This window comes from Ranitomeya imitator, chromosome 2, assembly GCF_032444005.1.
Source record: "Ranitomeya imitator isolate aRanImi1 chromosome 2, aRanImi1.pri, whole genome shotgun sequence".
NCBI lineage: Eukaryota > Metazoa > Chordata > Amphibia > Anura > Dendrobatidae > Ranitomeya > Ranitomeya imitator.
The window spans coordinates 606237122-606259508 of record NC_091283.1 but is presented as its reverse complement, the minus strand read 5'-3'; positions in this window follow the sequence as shown (position 1 = coordinate 606259508).

The window sequence follows — 22387 nt, the reverse complement described above, 5'->3', positions numbered from 1 at the left end:
ATCCTTCTTGGCCACAAAAAAGAACCCTGCTCCCAATGGTGACGACGGCGGGCGAATATGACCCTTCTCCAAGGATTCCTTTATATAACTCCGCATAGCGGCGTGTTCTGGCACAGATAAATTGAACAGTCGGCCCTTACGAAACTTACTACCAGGAATCAAATTGATAGCACAATCGCAATCCCTATGAGGAGGTAGGGCACTGGATTTGGGCTCATCAAATACATCCCGGTAATCCGACAAAAACTTCAGAAGGGGTGGATGACGAAATAGACAAAAATGGAACATCACCATGTACCCCCTGACAACCCCAGCTGGACACAGACATAGATTTCCAATCCAATACTGGATTATGGACCTGTAGCCATGGCAACCCCAAAACGACCACATCATGCAGATTATGCAACACCAAAAAGCGAATATCCTCCTGATGTGCAGGAGCCATGCACATGGTCAATTGGGTCCAGTACTGGGGCTTATTTTTGGCCAAAGGCGTAGCATCAATTCCTCTCAATGGAATAGGATACTGCAAGGGCTCCAAGAAAAAAGCACAGCGCCTAGCAAACTCCAAGTCCATCAAATTCAGGGCAGCGCCTGAATCCACAAATGCCATAACAGAATAGGATGACAAAGAGCAAATCAGAGTAACGGACAAAAGAAATTTCGACTGTACCGTACCAATGGTGTCAGACCTAGCAAAACGCTTAGTGCGCTTAGGACAATCGGAGATAGCATGAGTGGAATCACCACAGTAAAAACACAGCCCATTCCGACGTCTGTGTTCTTGCCGTTCAGCTCTGGTCAAAGTCCTATCACATTGCATAGGCTCAGGTCTATGCTCAGATAATACCGCCAAATGGTGCACAACTTTACGCTCACGCAAGCGTCGATCGATCTGAATGGCCAAAGACATAGACTCATTCAGACCAGCAGGCATGGGAAATCCCACCATGACATCCTTAAGGGCTTCAGAGAGACCCTTTCTGAAAATTGCTGCCAGCGCACATTCATTCCACTGAGTGAGTACAGACCACTTCCTAAACTTCTGACAATATATCTCTACCTCATCCTGACCCTGACACAGAGCCAGCAAGATTTTCTCTGCCTGATCCACTGAATTTGGTTCATCATAAAGCAATCCAAGCGCCAGAAAAAACGCATCAACATCACGTAATGCCGGATCTCCTGGCGCAAGGGAAAATGCCCAGTCTTGAGGGTCGCCGCGTAACAAAGAAATAATGATTTTCACTTGTTGAACAGGGTCACCTGAGGAGCGAGGTTTCAAAGCAAGAAACAATTTACAATTATTTTTGAAATTCAGAAACTTAGATCTATCCCCAAAAAACAAATCAGGAATTGGAATCCTAGGCTCTAACATCGGATTCTGAACCACAAAATCTTGAATGTTTTGTACCCTTGCAGTGAGATTATCCATACAAGAGGACAGACCTTGAATGTCCATATCTACACCTGTATCCTGAACCACCCAGAGGTAAAGGGGAAAAGAGAGACAAAACACACTGCAAAAAAAAAAAATGGTCTCAGAACTTCTCTTATCCCTCTATTGAGATGCATTAATACTTTTGGCCACCTGTACTGTTATGACCTGTTGGTGAGGACAATAATGGACCTGGTGGTTAAGGGCACACAGAATGACCTGATAGTTACTAATAATACAGGACAAGCTCTGAGACGTGGGAACTCTGCTGACCGCAATCCCTAATCCTATCACACACACTAGAAATAGCCGTGGAGCGCTCCTGACGCTCCCTAGGCGCCTCGTCACAGCCTAAGGAACTAGCTAGCCCTAAAGATAGAAAAATAAAGCCTACCTTGCCTCAGAGAAATTCCCCAAAGGAACAGGCAGCCCGCCACATATAATGACTGTGAGTTAAGATGAAAATTACAAACACAGAGATGAAATAGATTTAGCAAAGTGAGGCCCGACTTACTGAACAGACAGAGGATAGGAAAGGTAACTTTGCGGTCAGCACTAAAAACTACAAAAAGACCACACAGAGGGCGCAAAAAGACCCTCCGCACCGACTCACGGTGCGGAGGCGCTCCCTCTGCATCCCAGAGCTTCCAGCAGGCAAGACAAAAATCAAAATAGCAAGCTGGACAGAAAAAATAGCAAACAGAGAAAAACAAGCAGGAACTTAGCTTCTGCTGGGAAGACAGGTCACAAGAACGATCCAGGAGCGAACTAGACCAATACTGGAACATTGACAGGTGGCATGGAGCAATGATCTAGGTGGAGTTAAATAGAGCAGCCAGCTAACGAATTAACCTCGTCACCTGTGCAAGGAACCTCAGAAGCCGCAGCCCCACTTACAACCACCAGAGGAAGCCCATGGACAGAACCAGCCGAAGTACCATTCATGACCACAGGAGGGAGCTTAACAACAGAATTCACAACAGGGCTAGGGCTAGGGTTAGGGCTAGGGTTAAGGTTGGGGCTAGGGTTAGGGTTGGGGCTAGGGTTAGGGTTGGGGTTAGGGTTGGGGCTAGGGTTAGGGTTGGGGTTAGGGTTAGGTTTGGGGCTAGGGTTAGGGTTTCAGTTAGAATTGGGGGTTTCCACTGTTTAGGCACATCAGGGGCTCTTCAAACGCGACATGGCGTCCATTCTCAATTCCAGCCAATTCTGCATTGAAAAAGTAAAACAGTGCTCCTTCCCTTCCGAGCTCTCCTGTGTGCCCAAATAGGGGTTTACTGCAACATATGGGGTATCAGAGTACTCAGGACAAATTGAACAACAAATTTTGGGGTCCAATTTCTCTTGTTACCCTTGGGAAAATAAAAATTTTGGGGGCTAAAAAAACATTTTTGTGGGAAAAAAATGATTTTTTATTTTCACGGCTCTGCGTTATAAACTGTGGTGAAACACTTGGGGGTTCAAAGTTCTCCCAACACATCTAGATAAGTTCCTTGGGGGGTCTAGTTTCCAATATGGGGTCACGTGTGAGGAGTTTCTACTGTTTAGTTACATCAGGGGCTCTGCAAATGCAGCGTGACGGCTGCAGACCAATCCATCTAAGTCTGCATTCCAAATGGCGCTCCTTCCCTTCCGAGCTCTGCCATGCGCCCAAACGGTGGTTCCCCCCACATATGGGGCATCAGCGTAGTCAGGACAATTTGGACAACTTTTGGGGTCCAATTTCTCCTGTTACCCTTGGGAAAATACAATATTTGGGGCTAAAAAATATTTTTTGTGGATAAAAAAATGATTTTTTTTTCACGGCTCTGCATTATAAACTCTAGTGAAACACTTGGGGGTTCAAAGTTCTCACAACACATCTAGATAAGTTCCTTGGGGGGTCTAGTTTCTAATATGGTGTCACTTGTGGGGGAGTTTCTACTGTTTAGGTACATTAGGGGCTCTGCAAACGCAATGTGACACCTGCAGACCAATCCATCTTAGGCTACTTTCACACTAGCGTCGGAATCTCCCCGTCGCAATGCATCGGGGAGAGATTCTGACGTTAGCGTTTAACGTACTGCACAATGGAGGCAGCGGATGCATTTCTCCAGCGCATCCGCTGCCCCATTGTAAGTTGCGGGGAGGTAGGGGCGGAGTTCCGGCCAAGCATGCGCCGTCGGAAAAAGCGGTCCGTCAGGAGCAAAAAACGTTACATGTAGCGTTTTTTGCTCCCGACGGTCCGCAAAAGCACGACGCATCCGTCGCTCGACGGATGCAACGTGTGGCAATCCGTCGCAAATGCGTCGTCAATACAAGTCTATGGGGATAAAACGCATCCTGCAAGCACTTTTGCAGGATGCGTTTTTTCTGCAAAACGACGCATTGTGACGGATTGCAGAAAACGCTAGTGTGAAAGTAGCCTAAGTCTGCATTCTAAATTGCGCTCCTTCCCTTCCGAGCTCTGCCATGCGCCCAAACGGTGGTTTCCCCCCACATATGGGGTATCAGCGTACTCAGAACAAATTGGACAAAAACTTTTGTGGTCCAATTTCTCCTGTTACCCTTGGGAAAATTCAATACTGGGGGCAAAAAAATATTTTTTGTGGAAAAAAAATGATTTTTTTTATTTTCACGGCTCTGCGTTATAAACTGTAGTGAAAAACTTGGGGGTTCAAAGTTCTCACAACACATCTAGATAAGTTTCTTTGGTGGTCTAGTTTCCAATATGGGGTCACTTGTGGGGGGTTTCTACTGTTTAGGTACATTAGGGGCTTTGCAAACGCAATGTGACACCTGCAGGCCATTCCATCTAAGTCTGCATTACAAATGGTGCTCCTTCCCTACCGAGCTGTGCCATGCGCCCAAACTGTGGTTCCCCACCACATATTGGGTATCAGCGTACTCAGGACAAATTGGACAACAACTTTGGGGTCCAATTTCTCTGGTTACCATTGGGAAAATACAAAACTGGGGGCTAAAAAATAATTTTTGAGGGAAAAGAAATAATTTTTATTTTCATGACTCTGCGTTATAAACTGTAGTGAAACACTTGCGGGTTCAAAGCTCTCACAACACATCTAGTACCTTAGGGGGTCTACTTTCCAATATTGTGTCACTTTTGGATGGTTTCAATGTTTAGGCATATCTTAATTCCAGTCAATTTTGCATTGAAAAGTCAAACGGCGCTCCTTCCCTTCCGAGCTCTGCCATTCGCCCAAACAGCGGTTTATCCCCACATATAGGGGTATCAGCATACTCAGGACAAATTGCACAACTTTTGGGATCTCATTTCTTCTCTTACCCTTGGGAAAATAAAATATTGAGGGCGAAAAGATCATTTTTGTGAAAAAATATGATTTTTAATATTACGGCTCTGCATTATAAACTTCTGTGAAGCACTTGGTGGGTCAAAGTGCTCACCACACATCTAGATAAGTTCCTTAGGGGGTCTACTTTCCAAAATGGTGTCAATTGTGGGGGGTTTCAATGTTTAGGTACATATGGGGCTCTCCAAACGCAACATGCCATCCCATCTCAATTCCAGTCAATTTTGCGTTGAAAAGTCAAATAGCGCTCCTTCCCTTCCGAGCTCTGCCATGCGCCCAAACAGTGATTTACTCCCACATATGGGGTATCGGCGTACTCAGGAGAAATTGTACAACAACTTTTGTGGTCCATTTTCTCCTGTTACCCTTGGTAAAAACAAAACAAATTGGAGCTGAAGTAAATTTTGTGTGAAAAAAAATCCCATTCCAAAAATTCCTGTGAAACACCTGAAGGGTTAATAAACTTCTTGAATGTGGTTTTGAGCACCTTGAGGGGTGCAATTTTTAGAATGGTGCCACATTTGGTTATTTTTCTATCATACAGACCCCTCAAAATGACTTCAAATGAGATGTGGTCCCTAAAAAAAAATGGTGTTGTAAAAATGAGAAATTGCTGGTTAACTTTTAACCCTTATAACTAGGGTTGAGCGACTTTTAGTTTTTTAGGGTCGATTCAGGTTTCACGAAACCCGAGTTTCTCAAAAGTCGGGTCGAGTGAAATCGGCCGATCCTATTGAAAAGTCGGGGTTGGGGATCGGCCGAAACTCGAAACCCAATGAAAGTCTATGTTTTTTTTTTTTATATTTCCTTCAGGGCGATATAGCAGAAAAGCCGGTAATTCAATTACCGGCTTTTCATTTCTCCTGCCAAAACCCAACATGATATGAAACATGGTTTACATACAGTAAACCATGTCATACCCCCTTTTTTTTTTGCATATTCCACACTACTAATGTTAGTAGTGTGTATGTGGAAAATTTCAGCGCTCTAGCTCTTAAATTTAAGGGTTAAATCGCGGAGAAAATTGGCGTGGGCTCCCACGCAATTTTCTCCGCCAGAGTGGTAAAGCCAGTGACCGAGGGCAGATATAAATAGCCTGGAGAGGGTCCACGGTTATTGCCCCCCCCTTGGCTAAAAACACCTGCCCCCATCCACCCCAGAAAAGGCACATCTGGAAGATACGCCTATTCTGGCACTTGGCCACTCTCTTCCCATTCCCGTGTAGCGGTGGGATGTGGGGTAATGAAGGGTTAATGTCACCTTGCTATTGTAAGGTGACATTAAGCCAAATTAATAATGGAGAGGCGTCAATTATGACACCTATCCATTATTAATCCAATACTAGTAAAGGGTTAAAAAAAACACAAATACATTATTAAAAATTATTTTAATGAAATAAACACACCGTTTGTTTTAATATTTTATTATACAGGTAATCCACCTGAAGACCCTCGTTCTGTAACAAATAAAAAATAATAAACCAACAATATACATACCTTCCGTAGATCTGTAACATCCCACGTTGTAAATCCATCTGAAGGGGTTAAAATATTTTACAGCCAGGAGCTCTGCTATTGCAGCGCTGCTCGTGGCTGTAAAACTCCGGGGAATGGAGGTAATGTAGGTCAATGACCTGTAGTTACCTTCATTCGCGGTGATGCGCCCCCTGCTCGATGTCCCTGGAGCATGGGAAAAGTTCCCAGGCTCGAGGTCATATGAGGACATCCAGCAGGGGGCGCATCACTGCGAATGAAGGTAACTACAGGTCATTGACCAACATTACCTTCATTTCCCGAGGTTTTACAGCCACGAGCAGCGCTGCATTAGCAGAGCTCCTGGCTGTAAAATATTTTAACCCCTTCAGATGGATTTACAACGTGGGACGTTACAGATCTACGGAAGGTATGTATATTGTTGGTTTATTATTTTTTATTTGTTACAGAGCGAGGGTCTTCAGGTGGATTGGCAGTAAAATAAAATATTAAAACAACCTGTGTCTTTATTTCATTAAAATACTTTTTAATAATGTGTGTGTTTTTTTAACCATTTAATGCAATTGGATTAATAATGGATAGGTGTCAGAATTGATTAAGGGTGCTTAGTCACCGGAAACGCGTTGACCTTGTTTTTATAATTTTTTCTGTATGCTGATGTTTTGTCCTTTCACTGTATTTTGAGTGAAATAAATTATGGATTTTTCACTATTTCGTTGAGCTGGATCTCCTTCTCTTTCCTGTCAGAATTGACACCTCTCCATTATTAATCTGGCTTAATGTCACCTTACAATAGCAAGGTGACATTAACCCTTCATTACCCCATATCCCACCGCTACACGGGAGTGGGAAGAGAGTGGCCAAGTGCCAGAATAGGTGCATCTTCCAGATGTGCCTTTTCTGGGGTGGCTGGGGGCAGATGTTTTTAGCCAGGGGGGGCCAAAAACCGTGGACCCTCTCTAGGCTATTAATATCTGCCCTCAGTCACTGGCTTTACTACTCTGGCGGAGAAATTTGCGCGGGAGCCCATGCCAAATTTTTCAGCGATTTAACCCTTAAATTGCTGAAAGCTATTAAATTTAAGAGTTAAATGTGGGCCCCGCACAATTTTCTCCGCCAGAGTGGTAAAGCCAGTGACTGAGGGCAGATATTAATAGCCTATAGAGGGTCCACATCTGTAAGATACGCCTATTCTGGCACTTGGCCACTCTCTTCCCATTCCCGTGTAGCAGTGGGATATGGGGTAATGAAGGGTTAATGTCACCTTGCTATTGTAAGGTGACATTAAGCCAGATTAATAATGGAGAGTCGTCAATTCTAACGTGGGACGTTACAGATCTATGGAAGGTATGGATATTGTTGGTTTATTATTTTTTGTTTGTTACAGAACGAGGGTCTTCAGGTGGATTACCTGTATAATAAAATATTAAAACAAACGGTGTGTTTATTTCATTAAAATAATTTTTAATAGTGTGTGTGTTTTTTTTAACTCTTTCATACAATTGGATTAATAATGGATAGGTGTCATAATTGGGGGGGCAATAACCGTGGACCCTCTCCAGGCTATTAATTTCTGCCCTCAGTCACTGGCTTTACCACTCTGGTGGAGAAAATTGCGCGGGAGCCCACGCCAATTTTTTCCGCGATTTAACCCTTAAATTTAAGAGCTAGAGCGCTGAAATTTTGCACATACACACTACTAACATTAGTAGTGTGGAATATGCAAAAAAAAGGGGGATGTGACATGGTTTACTGTATGTAAACCATGTCTCATATCATGTCGGGTTTTGGCAGGAGAAATGAAAGGCCGGTAATTGAATTACCGGCTTTTCTGCTATATCGCGCTGAAGTTAATATATATATATATATATATGTCTGAATGACATATATATATATATAAATATATAAAACGAAAGCTGACTTTTTAGTAGAGATCGCCGACCGCCGACCCGATCCCAGACAGAGTGGTCGGGTTTCACGAAACCCGACTTTGCTAATAGTCGGCGACTTTTGAAAAGTGCCGATCTGTTTTGCTCAACCCTACTTATAACTCCCTAACAAAAAAATTTTGGTTCCATAATGGTGCTGATGTAAAGTAGACATGTGGGAAATGTTACTTATTAAGTATTTCGTGTGACATATCTCTGTGATTTAAGGGCATAAAAATTCAAAGATAGAAAATTGTGAAATTTTCAAAATTTTCACCAAATTTCCGTTTTTTTCGCAAATAAACTCAAGTCTTATCAAAGAAATTTTACCACTATCATGAAGTACAATATGTCATGAGAAAACAGTGTCAGAATCATCAGGATCCGTTGAAGCATTTTTTTAGAGTTATAACTAGGGTTGAGCGAAACGGATCGGTCATTTTCATAAGTCGCCGACTTTTGGCAAAGTCGGGTTTCATGAAACCCGACCCAATCCCAGTGTGGGATCGGCCATGCGGTATGCGATCTTCGCGCCAAAGTCACGTTTCATATGACGCGTTCAGCGCCATTTCTCAGCCAATGAAGGTGGACGCAGAGTGTGGGCAGCGTGATGACATAGGTCCTGGTCCCCACCATCTTAGAGAAGGGCATTACAGTGATTGGCTTGCTTTCTGCGGCGTCACAGGGGCTATAAAGGGGTGTTCCCGCCGACCGCCATCTTACTGCTGCCGAGCTGAGCATAGGGAGAGGTTGCTGCCGCTTCGTCAGAAGCAGGGATAGCGTTAGGCAGGGTACATTAACCCCCAAACCACTTGTGCTGTAGCAATTTCCACTGTCCAACACCACCTTTTGTTTGCAGGGACAGTGGAGGCTAGATTTTTGTTCATCAGCTCTGTAGCTTATTGGGCTGCCCTAGAAGGCTCCCTGATAGCTGCATTGCTGTTTGTATGCCGCTGTGCAAACCAACTGCTTTTTTCAAAGCATAAATCCTGTTGCTCCTTCTTTTCTGCACAGCTATCTTGTTTGTTTGTCCACACTTTAGACTTTTGTGTGCAGCAGAGCAGTCCTTTTTATTGCTGCCTGCCATACTTTTCTGAGATTACTATAGGGAGATAGTAATTGAAGTACAGTCCCTTTTTTTTGTTTTTTTTTTTGTTATATCTCTTCAAGCCACTTTCTGCCACAGAAAATATACTCTAATACAGTGGGCCTGATTTATTCACAATTCTCCCAGAAAAAAAATAAAACAAGTGGGAGATTAAGATTTGCAACTCTGCATCACTGCCAGTCCTGTCTGTGGCATCTGTCTTTCATTTTCTGCCACAGAAAATATACTGTAATACAGTGGCCCTGATTTCTTCACAATTCTCCGAGAAAAAAAATAAAACAAGTGGGAGATTAAGATTGGCAACTCTGCATCACTGCCAGTCCTGTCTGTGGCATCTGTCTTTCATTTTCTGCCACAGAAAATATACTCTAATACAGTGGCCCTGATTTCTTCACAATTCTCCCAGAAAAAAAAAAGTGGGAGATTAAGATTGGCAAATCTGCATCACTGCAAGTCCTGTCTGTGGCATCTGTCTTTCATTTTCTGCCACAGAAAATATACTGTAATACAGTGGCCCTGATTTCTTCACAATTCTCCGAGAAAAAAAATAAAACAAGTGGGAGATTAAGATTGGCAACTCTGCATCACTGCCAGTCCTGTCTGTGGCATCTGTTTTCATTTTCTGCCACAGAAAATATACTCTAATACAGTGGCCCTGATTTCTTCACAATTCTCCCAGAAAAAAAAAAGTGGGAGATTAAGATTGGCAAATCTGCATCACTGCAAGTCCTGTCTGTGGCATCTGTCTTTCATTTTCTGCCACCGAAAATATACTCTAATACAGTGGCCCTGATTTCTTCACAATTCTCCCAGAAAAAAATAAAACAAGTGGGAGATAAAGATTGGCAAATCTGCATCACTGCCAGTCCTGTCTGTGGCATCTGTCTTTCATTTTCTGCCACAGAAAGTATACTCTAATACAGTGGCCCTGATTGCTTCATAATTCTCCCAGAAAAAATAAAACAAGTGGGAGATTAAGATTGGCAAATCTGCAACACTGCCAGTCCTGTCTGTGGCATCTGTCTTTCATTTTCTGCCACAGAAAATATACTGTATAAGAGTGGGCCTGATTTCTTCAATATTCTCCCAGAAAAAATAAAAAGGGGGAGATTTTTATTGGTAGTGTGTGCATCTGCGTCAGTCCTGTTAGTGGCATATCTGTCTGCCACTTAAAGGGACACTGTCACCTGAATTTGGAGCAATCTTCAGCCATGGAGGCGGGGTTTTTGGGTGTTTGATTCACCCTTTCCTTACCTGCTGGCTGCATGCTGGCTGCAATATTTGATTGAAGTTCATTCTCTGTCCTCCGTAGTACATGCCTGCACAAGGCGCAATCTTGCCTTGCGCAGGCGTGTTCTATGGAGGACAGAGAATGAACTTCAATCCAATATTGCAGCCAGCATGCAGCCAGTGGGTAAGGAAATGGTGAATCAAACACCCAAAAACCCCGCCTCCATGGCTGAAGATTGTTCCCTCCAAATTCAGGTGACAGTTCGTCACCAGGCCAAAGCAGTCAGGGAATCACCAGTTTTGTAGTTGGAAACACTGCATGTAGGGCACCAGCAAGAATACCATCTCCAACCCTCTCTCAGTCTGCCATGTCCACCGGCACCCCCGCTAGTTCCACGATCTGCAGCTCTCCAGTCCAGCTCACCCTACATGAGACTCTCGTTAGGAAAAAGAAGTACTCATCCTCGCATCCACGTACACAGGGTTTGAACGCCCACATTGCTAGACTAATCTCATTAGAGATGATGCTCTACCGGTTAGTTTTCAAGTTTGTATGTTCTAGCGCTGCAGTGTGCTGCCTTATTTACTTAACTATATACGAGTTGGCGACTCTAGGTTCAGCACCTGTTCACACTGAGTCTATGTTTGGATGTGCCGGTCAGGTTTTTGAAATGTATTCTCTAGCCTTCTGATCGTGCACTCCGCCTCCTAGCCACAGGTGTTTTAATTACAGCAGGTCCAATACCCCTCCATAGAGAGAGAGAATTTTAGTCTAGGAAGAGGTTTCACATGTACCCATTCAGATGGAGACGTTTATTCTCAGCGAGGTAAGGCAAGTGTAGGACCTGGTATAAGAGAGATGCCGTAAAGGGGCTACCAGGTACACATAAAATTGGCCATTTTTATGCGCTAAACGCTCTCATTTTTCATATTTCTAGTGCAGTAATGCAGTTCAAATTTCGTTTTTCAAGTTTGTATGTTCTAGCGCTGCAGTGTGCTGCCTTATTTACTTAACTATATACGAGTTGGCGACTCTAGGTTCAGCACCTGTTCACACTGAGTCTATGTTTGGATGTGCCGATCAGGTTTTTGAAATGTATTCTCTAGCCTTCTGATCGTGCACTCCGCCTCCTAGCCACAGGTGTTTTAATTACAGCAGGTCCAATACCCCTTCATAGAGAGAGAGAATTTTAGTCTAGGAAGAGGTTTCACATGTACCCATTCAGATGGAGACGTTTATTCTCAGCGAGGTAAGGCAAGTGTAGGACCTGGTATAAGAGAGATGCCGTAAAGGGGCTACCAGGTACACATAAAATTGGCCATTTTTATGCGCTAAACGCTCTCATTTTTCATTTTTCTAGTGCAGTAATGCAGTTCAAATTTCGTTTTTCAAGTTTGTATGTTCTAGCGCTGCAGTGTGCTGCCTTATTTACTTAACTATATACAAGTTGGCGACTCTAGGTTCAGCACCTGTTCACACTGAGTCTATGTTTGGATGTGCCGGTCAGGTTTTTGAAATGTATTCTCTAGCCTTCTGATCGTGCACTCCGCCTCCTAGCCACAGGTGTTTTAATTACAGCAGGTCCAATACCCCTCCATAGAGAGAGAGAATTTTAGTCTAGGAAGAGGTTTCACATGTACCCATTGAGATGGAGACGTTTATTCTCAGCGAGGTAAGGCAAGTGTAGGACCTGGTATAAGAGAGATGCCGTAAAGGGGCTACCAGGTACACATAAAATTGGCCATTTTTATGCGCTAAACGCTCTCATTTTTCATATTTCTAGTGCAGTAATGCAGTTCAAATTTCGTTTTTCAAGTTTGTATGTTCTAGCGCTGCAGTGTGCTGCCTTATTTACTTAACTATATACGAGTTGGCGACTCTAGGTTCAGCACCTGTTCACACTGAGTCTATGTTTGGATGTGCCGATCAGGTTTTTGAAATGTATTCTCTAGCCTTCTGATCGTGCACTCCGCCTCCTAGCCACAGGTGTTTTAATTACAGCAGGTCCAATACCCCTCCATAGAGAGAGAGAATTTTAGTCTGGGAAGAGGTTTCACATGTACCCATTCAGATGGAGACGTTTATTCTCAGCGAGGTAAGGCAAGTGTAGGACCTGGTATAAGAGAGATGCCGTAAAGGGGCTACCAGGTACACATAAAATTGGCCATTTTTATGCGCTAAACGCTCTCATTTTTCATATTTCTAGTGCAGTAATGCAGTTCAAATTTCATTTTTCAAGTTTGTATGTTCTAGCGCTGCAGTGTGCTGCCTTATTTACTTAACTAAATACGAGTTGGCGACTCTAGGTTCAGCACCTGTTCACACTGAGTCTATGTTTGGATGTGCCGGTCAGGTTTTTGAAATGTATTCTCTAGCCTTCTGATCGTGCACTCCGCCTCCTAGCCACAGGTGTTTTAATTACAGCAGGTCCAATACCCCTCCATAGAGAGAGAGAATTTTAGTCTAGGAAGAGGTTTCACATGTACCCATTCAGATGGAGACGTTTATTCTCAGCGAGGTAAGGCAAGTGTAGGACCTGGTGTAAGAGAGATGCCGTAAAGGGGCTACCAGGTACACATAAAATTGGCCATTTTTATGCGCTAAACGCTCTCATTTTTCATATTTCTAGTGCAGTAATGCAGTTCAAATTTCGTTTTTTAAGTTTGTATGTTCTAGTGCTGCAGTGTGCTGCCTTATTTACTTAACTATATACGAGTTGTCGACTCTAGGTTCAGCACCTGTTCACACTGAGTCTATGTTTGGATGTGCCGGTCAGGTTTTTGAAATGTATTCTCTAGCCTTCTGATCGTGCACTCCGCCTCCTAGCCACAGGTGTTTTAATTACAGCAGGTCCAATACCCCTCCATAGAGAGAGAGAATTTTAGTCTAGGAAGAGGTTTCACATGTACCCATTCAGATGGAGACGTTTATTCTCAGCGAGGTAAGGCAAGTGTAGGACCTGGTATAAGAGAGATGCCGTAAAGGGGCTACCAGGTACACATAAAATTGGCCATTTTTATGCGCTAAACGCTCTCATTTTTCATATTTCTAGTGCAGTAATGCAGTTCAAATTTCGTTTTTCAAGTTTGTATGTTCTAGCACTGCAGTGTGCTGCCTTATTTACTTAACTATATACGAGTTGGCGACTCTAGGTTCAGCACCTGTTCACACTGAGTCTATGTTTGGATGTGCCGGTCAGGTTTTTGAAATGTATTCTCTAGCCTTCTGATCGTGCACTCCGCCTCCTAGCCACAGGTGTTTTAATTACAGCAGGTCCAATACCCCTCCATAGAGAGAAAGAATTTTAGTCTAGGAAGAGGTTTCACATGTACCCATTCAGATGGAGACGTTTATTCTCAGCGAGGTAAGGCAAGTGTATGACCTGGTATAAGAGAGATGCCGTAAAGGGGCTACCAGGTACACATAAAATTGGCCATTTTTATGCGCTAAACGCTCTCATTTTTCATATTTCTAGTGCAGTAATGCAGTTCAAATTTCGTTTTTCAAGTTTGTATGTTCTAGCGCTGCAGTGTGCTGCCTTATTTACTTAACTATATACAAATTGGCGACTCTAGGTTCAGCACCTGTTCACACTGAGTCTATGTTTGGATGTGCCGGTCAGGTTTTTGAAATGTATTATCTAGCCTTGTGATCGTGCACTCCGCCTCCTAGCCACAGGTGTTTTAATTACAGCAGGTCCAATACCCCTCCATAGAGAGAAAGAATTTTAGTCTAGGAAGAGGTTTCACATGTACCCATTCAGATGGAGACGTTTATTCTCAGCGAGGTAAGGCAAGTGTATGACCTGGTATAAGAGAGATGCCGTAAAGGGGCTACCAGGTACACATAAAATTGGCCATTTTTATGCGCTAAACGCTCTCATTTTTCATATTTCTACTGCAGTAATGCAGTTCAAATTTCGTTTTTCAAGTTTGTATGTTCTAGCGCTGCAGTGTGCTGCCTTATTTACTTAACTATATACAAATTGGCGACTCTAGGTTCAGCACCTGTTCACACTGAGTCTATGTTTGGATGTGCCGGTCAGGTTTTTGAAATGTATTATCTAGCCTTGTGATCGTGCACTCCGCCTCCTAGCCACAGGTGTTTTAATTACAGCAGGTCCAATACCCCTCCATAGAGAGAGAGAATTTTAGTCTAGGAAGAGGTTTCACATGTACCCATTCAGATGGAGACGTTTATTCTCAGCGAGGTAAGGCAAGTGTAGGACCTGGTATAAGAGAGATGCCGTAAAGGGGCTACCAGGTACACATAAAATTGGCCATTTTTATGCGCTAAACGCTCTCATTTTTCATATTTCTAGTGCAGTAATGCAGTTCAAATTTCATTTTTCAAGTTTGTATGTTCTAGCGCTGCAGTGTGCTGCCTTATTTACTTAACTATATATGAGTTGGCGACTCTAGGTTCAGCACCTGTTCACACTGAGTCTATGTTTGGATGTGCCGGTCAGGTTTTTGAAATGTATTCTCTAGCCTTCTGATCGTGCACTCCGCCTCCTAGCCACAGGTGTTTTAATTACAGCAGGTCCAATACCTGTTGTGAATTCTGTGGCAGAGTTCACTCCTGTGGTCACAAGTGGTACTTCGGCTGATTCTCTCTGGGAGCTTCCGTTTGTGGAGGAAAGTGGTACTGCAGCTTCTGAGTTTCCTCCCTCAGGTGATCTGGTGAGGTCGTTAGCTGCTTCTCTACTTAACTCCACCTAATGCTTTGATTCATGCTTCCTGTCTATGTTCCAGTGTTGGACTTGTGTTTCTCTGGATCATTCCTGTGGCCTGCTGCTCTGCATAGCTAAGTGCTTCTTTGCTATTTTTTCTGTCCAGCTTGTCTATTTGTTTTGCTGGAAGCTCTGGGACGCAAGGGGTGTACCTCCGTGCCGTTAGTTCGGTATGGAGGGTCTTTTTGCCCCCTTTGCGTGGTTTTCTTTAGGGTTTTGTGTAGACCGCAAAGTTATCTTTCCTATCCTCGTTCTGTCTAGAATATCGGGCCTCACTTTGCTGAATCTATTTCATCCCTACGTTTGTCTTTTCATCTTACTCACAGTCATTATATGTGGGGGGCTGCCTTTTCCTTTGGGGTATTTCTCTGAGGCAAGGTAGGCTTATTTTTCTATCTTCAGGCTAGTTAGTTTCTCAGGCTGTGCCGAGTTGCATAGGGAGCGTTAGGCGCAATCCACAGCTGCCTCTAGTTGTGTTTGGAGAGGATTAGGAATTGCGGTCTACAGAGTTCCCACGTCTCAGAGCTCGTTCTGTTATTTTGGGTTGTTGTCAGATCACTGTGTGTGCTCTGATCGCTATGTACATTGTGTTCCTGAATTGCCTTTCATAACAGTACAGGAAGCCAAAAGTACTAATGTTTCTCAATAGAGGGAAAAAAGAAGTTCTGAGACCATTTTTTTTCCTTTGCACTGTGTTTTGTCTTTTTTTTCCCCTAGACATTTGGTTCAGGACACAGTTGTGGACATGGATATTCAGGGTCTGTACTCTTCAATGGATAATCTCGTTATAAATGTACAAAAGATTCAAGACTTGGTGGTTCAGAAGCCTATGTTAGAACCTAAAATTCCTATTCCTGATTTGTTTTTTGGTGATAGAGTCAAGTTTATGAATTTCAAAAATAATTGCAAGCTGTTTTTGGCCTTGAAACCTCACTCCTCTGGTGACCCAGCTCAACATGTGAGAATTATTATTTCTTTTTTGCGTGGGGACCCTCAAGACTGGGCATTTTTCCTTGCGCCGGGAGATCCTGCATTGGGTAATATTGATGCGTTTTTCCTGGCGCTCGGATTGCTGTACGATGAGCCTAATTCAGTGGATCAGGCAGAGAAAAATTTGCTGGCTTTGTGTCAGGGTCAGGATGAGATAGAGGTATACTGTCAGAAATTTAGAAAGTGGTCTGTACTCACTCAATGGAATGAAGCTGCGCTCGCAGCGATTTTCAGAAAGGGTCTCTCTGAAGCCCTTAAAGATGTCATGGTGGGATTTCCTATGCCTGATGGTCTGAATGAATCTATGTCTTTGGCCATTCAGATCGGTCGACGCTTGCGTGAGCGTAAAGCTGTGCACCATTTGGCGGCATTACCTGAGATTAAACCTAAGCCTATGCAGTGCGATAGGACTTTGTCCAGAGTTGAACGGCATGAACACAGACGTCTGAATGGTCTGTGTTTCTACTGTGGTGATTCCACTCATGCCATTTCTGATTGTCCTAAGCGCTCTAAGCGGTTCGCTAGGTTTGCCACCATTGGTACAGTACAGTCAAAATTTCTTCTGTCCGTTACCTTGATATGCTCTTTGTCATCATATTCTGTCATGGCGTTTGTGGATTCGGGCGCTGCCCTGAATTTGATGGACTTGGATTATGCTAAGCGTTGTGGGTTTTTCTTGGAGCCCTTGCAGTGTCCTATTCCATTAAGAGGAATTGATGCTACACCTTTGGCCAAGAATAAGCCTCAGTACTGGACCCAGCTGACCATGTGCATGGCTCCTGCACATCAGGAGGATATTCGCTTTCTGGTGTTGCATAATCTGCATGATGTGGTCGTGTTGGGGTTGCCATGGCTACAAGTCCATAATCCAGTATTAGATTGGAAATCCATGTCAGTGTCCAGCTGGGGTTGTCAGGGGGTACATGGTGATGTTCCATTTCTGTCAATTTCGTCATCCACCCCTTCTGAGGTCCCAGAGTTCTTGTCTGATTACCGGGATGTATTTGATGAGCCCAAGTCCGATGCCCTACCTCCGCATAGGGATTGTGATTGTGCTATCAATTTGATTCCTGGTAGTAAATTCCCAAAAGGTCGATTGTTTAATTTATCCGTACCTGAGCACACCGCTATGCGCAGTTATGTGAAGGAATCCCTGGAGAAGGGGCATATTCGCCCGTCATCGTCGCCATTAGGAGCAGGGTTCTTTTTTGTAGCCAAGAAGGATGGTTCGCTGAGACCTTGTATAGATTACCGCCTTCTTAATAAGATCACGGTTAAATTTCAGTACCCCTTGCCATTGTTATCTGACCTGTTTGCTCGGATTAAGGGGGCTAGTTGGTTCACAAAGATAGATCTTCGTGGTGCGTATAATCTGGTGCGAATTAAGCAAGGCGATGAATGGAAAACTGCATTTAATACGCCCGAGGGTCATTTTGAGTATCTAGTGATGCCGTTCGGACTTGCCAATGCTCCATCAGTGTTTCAGTCCTTTATGCATGACATCTTCCGATAGTACCTGGATAAATTCCTGATTGTGTACTTGGATGACATTTTGATCTTCTCGGATGATTGGGAGTCTCATGTGAAGCAGGTCAGAGCGGTTTTTCAGGTCCTGCGTGCTAATTCTTTGTTTGTGAAGGGATCAAAGTGTCTCTTTGGTGTGCAGAAGGTTTCATTTTTGGGGTTCATCTTTTCCCCTTCTACTATCGAGATGGATCCTGTTAAGGTCCAGGCCATCCATGATTGGACTCAGCCGACATCTCTGAAAAGTCTGCAAAAGTTCCTGGGCTTTGCTAATTTTTATCGTCGCTAAATCTGCAATTTCTCTAGTATTGCTAAACCATTGACCGATTTGACCAAGAAGGGTGCTGATTTGGTCAATTGGTCTTCTGCTGCTGTGGAAGCTTTTCAAGAGTTGAAGCATCGTTTTTCCTCTGCCCCTGTGTTGTGTTAACCAGATGTTTCTCTTCCGTTCCAGGTCGAGGTTGATGCTTCTGAGATTGGAGCAGGGGCTGTTTTGTCGCAGAGAGGTTCTGATTGCTCAGTGATGAAACCATGCGCTTTCTTTTCCAGGAAGTTTTCGCCTGCTGAGCGAAATTATGATGTGGGCAACCGAGAGTTGCTGGCCATGAAGTGGGCATTCGAGGAGTGGCGTCATTGGCTTGAAGGAGCTAGGCATCGCGTGGTGGTATTGACTGATCATAAGAACTTGACTTATCTCGAGTCTGCCAAGCGCTTGAATCCTAGACAGGCTCGTTGGTCGTTGTTTTTTGCCCGTTTTGACTTTGTGATTTCGTACCTTCCGGGCTCTAAAAATGTGAAGGCGGATGCTCTGTCTAGGAGTTTTGTGCCCGACTCTCCGGGTTTAATTGAGCCGGCGGGTATCCTCAAGGAAGGAGTAATTGTGTCTGCCATCTCCCCTGATTTGCGGCGGGTGCTGCAAAAATTTCAGGCTAATAAACCTGATCGTTGCCCAGCGGAGAAACTGTTTGTCCCTGATAGGTAGACGAATAGAGTTATCTCTGAACTTCATTGTTCGGTGTTGGCTGGTCATCCTGGAATCTTTGGTACCAGAGAGTTAGTGGCTAGATCCTTTTGGTGGCCGTCTCTGTCGCGGGATGTGCGTACTTTTGTGCAGTCCTGTGGGATTTGTGCTCGGGCTAAGCCCTGCTGTTCTCGTGCCAGTGGGTTGCTTTTGCCCTTGCCGGTCCCGAAGAGGCCTTAAACACATATCTCTATGGATTTTATTTCTGACCTTCCCGTTTCTCAAAAGATGTCAGTCATTTGGGTGGTCTGTGATCGCTTTTCTAAGATGGTCCATCTGGTACCCTTGTCTAAATTGCCTTCCTCCTCTGATTTGGTGCCTTTGTTCTCCCAGCATGTGGTTCGTTTACATGGCATTCCAGAGAATATCGTTTCTGACAGAGGTTCCCAGTTTGTTTCGAGGTTTTGGCGAGCCTTTTGTGGTAGGATGGGCATTGACTTGTCTTTTTCCTCGGCTTTCCATCCTCAGACTAATGGCCAGACCGAACGAACCAATCAGACCTTGGAAACTTATCTGAGATGCTTTGTTTCTGCTGATCAGGATGACTGGGTGTCCTTTTTGCCTTTGGCTGAGTTCGCCCTTAATAATCGGGCCAGCTCGGCTACCCTGGTTTCACCGTTTTTCTGCAATTCTGGGTTCCATCCTCGTTTCTCTTCAGGACAGGTTGAGTCTTCGGACTGTCCTGGTGTGGATACTGTGGTGGACAGGTTGCAGCAGATTTGGACTCAGGTAGTGGACAATTTGACCTTGTCCCAGGAGAAGGCTCAACTTTTCGCTAATCGCAGACGCCGTGTGGGTCCCCGACTTCGTGTTGGGGATCTGGTTTGGTTATCTTCTCGTCATATTCCTATGAAGGTTTCCTCTCCTAAGTTTAAACCTCGTTTTATTGGTCCGTATAGGATTTCTGAGGTTCTTAATCCTGTGTCTTTTCGTCTGACCCTCCCAGATTCTTTTTCCATACATAACGTATTCCATAGGTCATTGTTGCGGAGATACGTGGCACCTATGGTTCCATCTGTTGACCCTCCTGCCCCGGTTTTGGTGGAGGGGGAATTGGAGTATATTGTGGAGAAGATTTTGGATTCTCGTGTTTCAAGACGGAAACTCCAGTATCTGGTTAAATGGAAGGGTTATGCTCAGGAAGATAATTCCTGGGTTTTTGCCTCTGATGTCCATGCTCCCGATCTTGTTCGTGCCTTTCATGTGGCTCATCCTGGTCGGCCTGGGGGCTCTGGTGAGGGTTCGGTGACCCCTCCTCAAGGGGGGGTACTGTTGTGAATTCTGTGGCAGAGTTCACTCCTGTGGTCACAAGTGGTACTTCGGCTGATTCTCTCTGGGAGCTTCCGTTTGTGGAGGAAAGTGGTACTGCAGCTTCTGAGTTTCCTCCCTCAGGTGATCTGGTGAGGTCGTTAGGTGCTTCTCTACTTAACTCCACCTAATGCTTTGATTCATGCTTCCTGTCTATGTTCCAGTGTTGGACTTGTGTTTCTCTGGATCATTCCTGTGGCCTGCTGCTCTGCATAGCTAAGTGCTTCTTTGCTATTTTTTCTGTCCAGCTTGTCTATTTGTTTTGCTGGAAGCTCTGGGACGCAAGGGGTGTACCTCCATGCCGTTAGTTCGGTACGGAGGGTCTTTTTGCCCCCTTTGCGTGGTTTTCTTTAGGGTTTTGTGTAGACCGCAAAGTTATCTTTCCTATCCTCGTTCTGTCTAGAATATCGGGCCTCACTTTGCTGAATCTATTTCATCCCTACGTTTGTCTTTTCATCTTACTCACAGTCATTATATGTGGGGGGCTGCCTTTTCCTTTGGGGTATCTCTCTGAGGCAAGGTAGGCTTATTTTTCTATCTTCAGGCTAGTTAGTTTCTCAGGCTGTGCCGAGTTGCATAGGGAGCGTTAGGCGCAATCCACAGCTGCCTCTAGTTGTGTTTGGAGAGGATTAGGAATTGCGGTCTACAGAGTTCCCACGTCTCAGAGCTCGTTCTGTTATTTTGGGTTGTTGTCAGATCACTGTGTGTGCTCTGATCGCTATGTACATTGTGTTCCTGAATTGCCTTTCATAACAAATACCCCTCCATAGAGAGAAAGAATTGTAGTCTAGGAAGAGGTTTCACATGTACCCCTTCAGACGGAGACGTTTATTCTCAGCGAGGTAAGGCAAGTGTATGACCTGGTATAAGAGAGATGCCGTAAAGGGGCTACCAGGTACACATAAAATTGGCCATTTTTATGCGCTAAACGCTCTCATTTTTCATATTTCTAGTGCAGTAATGCAGTTCAAATTTCGTTTTTCAAGTTTGTATGTTCTAGCGCTGCAGTGTGCTGCCTTATTTACTTAACTATATACAAATTGGCGACTCTAGGTTCAGCACCTGTTCACACTGAGTCTATGTTTGGATGTGCCGGTCAGGTTTTTGAAATGTATTCTCTAGCCTTCTGATCGTGCACTCCGCCTCCTAGCCACAGGTGTTTTAATTACAGCAGGTCCAATACCTCTCCATAGAGAGAAAGAATTTTAGTCTAGGAAGAGGTTTCACATGTACCCATTCAGATGGAGACGTTTATTCTCAGCGAGGTAAGGCAAGTGTATGACCTGGTATAAGAGAGATGCCGTAAAGGGGCTACCAGGTACACATAAAATTGGCCATTTTTATGCGCTAAACGCTCTCATTTTTCATATTTCTAGTGCAGTAATGCCGTTCAAATTTCGTTTTTCAAGTTTGTATGTTCTAGCGCTGCAGTGTGCTGCCTTACTTACTTAACTATATACAAATTGGCGACTCTAGGTTCAGCACCTGTTCACACTGAGTCTATGTTTGGATGTGCCGGTCAGGTTTTTGAAATGTATTCTCTAGCCTTCTGATCGTGCACTCCGCCTCCTAGCCACAGGTGTTTTAATTACAGCAGGTCCAATACCCCTCCATAGAGAGAGAGAATTTTAGTCTAGGAAGAGGTTTCACATGTACCCATTCAGATGGAGACGTTTATTCTCAGCGAGGTAAGGCAAGTGTAGGACCTGGTATAAGAGAGATGCCGTAAAGGGGCTACCAGGTACACATAAAATTGGCCATTTTTATGCGCTAAACGCTCTCATTTTTCATATTTCTAGTGCAGTAATGCAGTTCAAATTTCGTTTTTCAAGTTTGTATGTTCTAGTACTGCAGTGTGCTGCCTTATTTACTTAACTATATACGAGTTGGCGACTCTAGGTTCAGCACCTGTTCACACTTAGTCTATGTTTGGATGTGCCGGTCAGGTTTTTGAAATGTATTCTCTAGCCTTCTGATCGTGCACTCCGCCTCCTAGCCACAGGTGTTTTAATTACAGCAGGTCCAATACCCCTCCATAGAGAGAGAGAATTTTAGTCTAGGAAGAGGTTTCACATGTACCCATTCAGATGGAGACGTTTATTCTCAGCGAGGTAAGGCAAGTGTAGGACCTGGTATAAGAGAGATGCCGTAAAGGGGCTACCAGGTACACATAAAATTGGCCATTTTTATGCGCTAAACGCTCTCATTTTTCATATTTCTAGTGCAGTAATGCAGTTCAAATTTCGTTTTTCAAGTTTGTATGTTCTAGCACTGCAGTGTGCTGCCTTATTTACTTAACTATATAC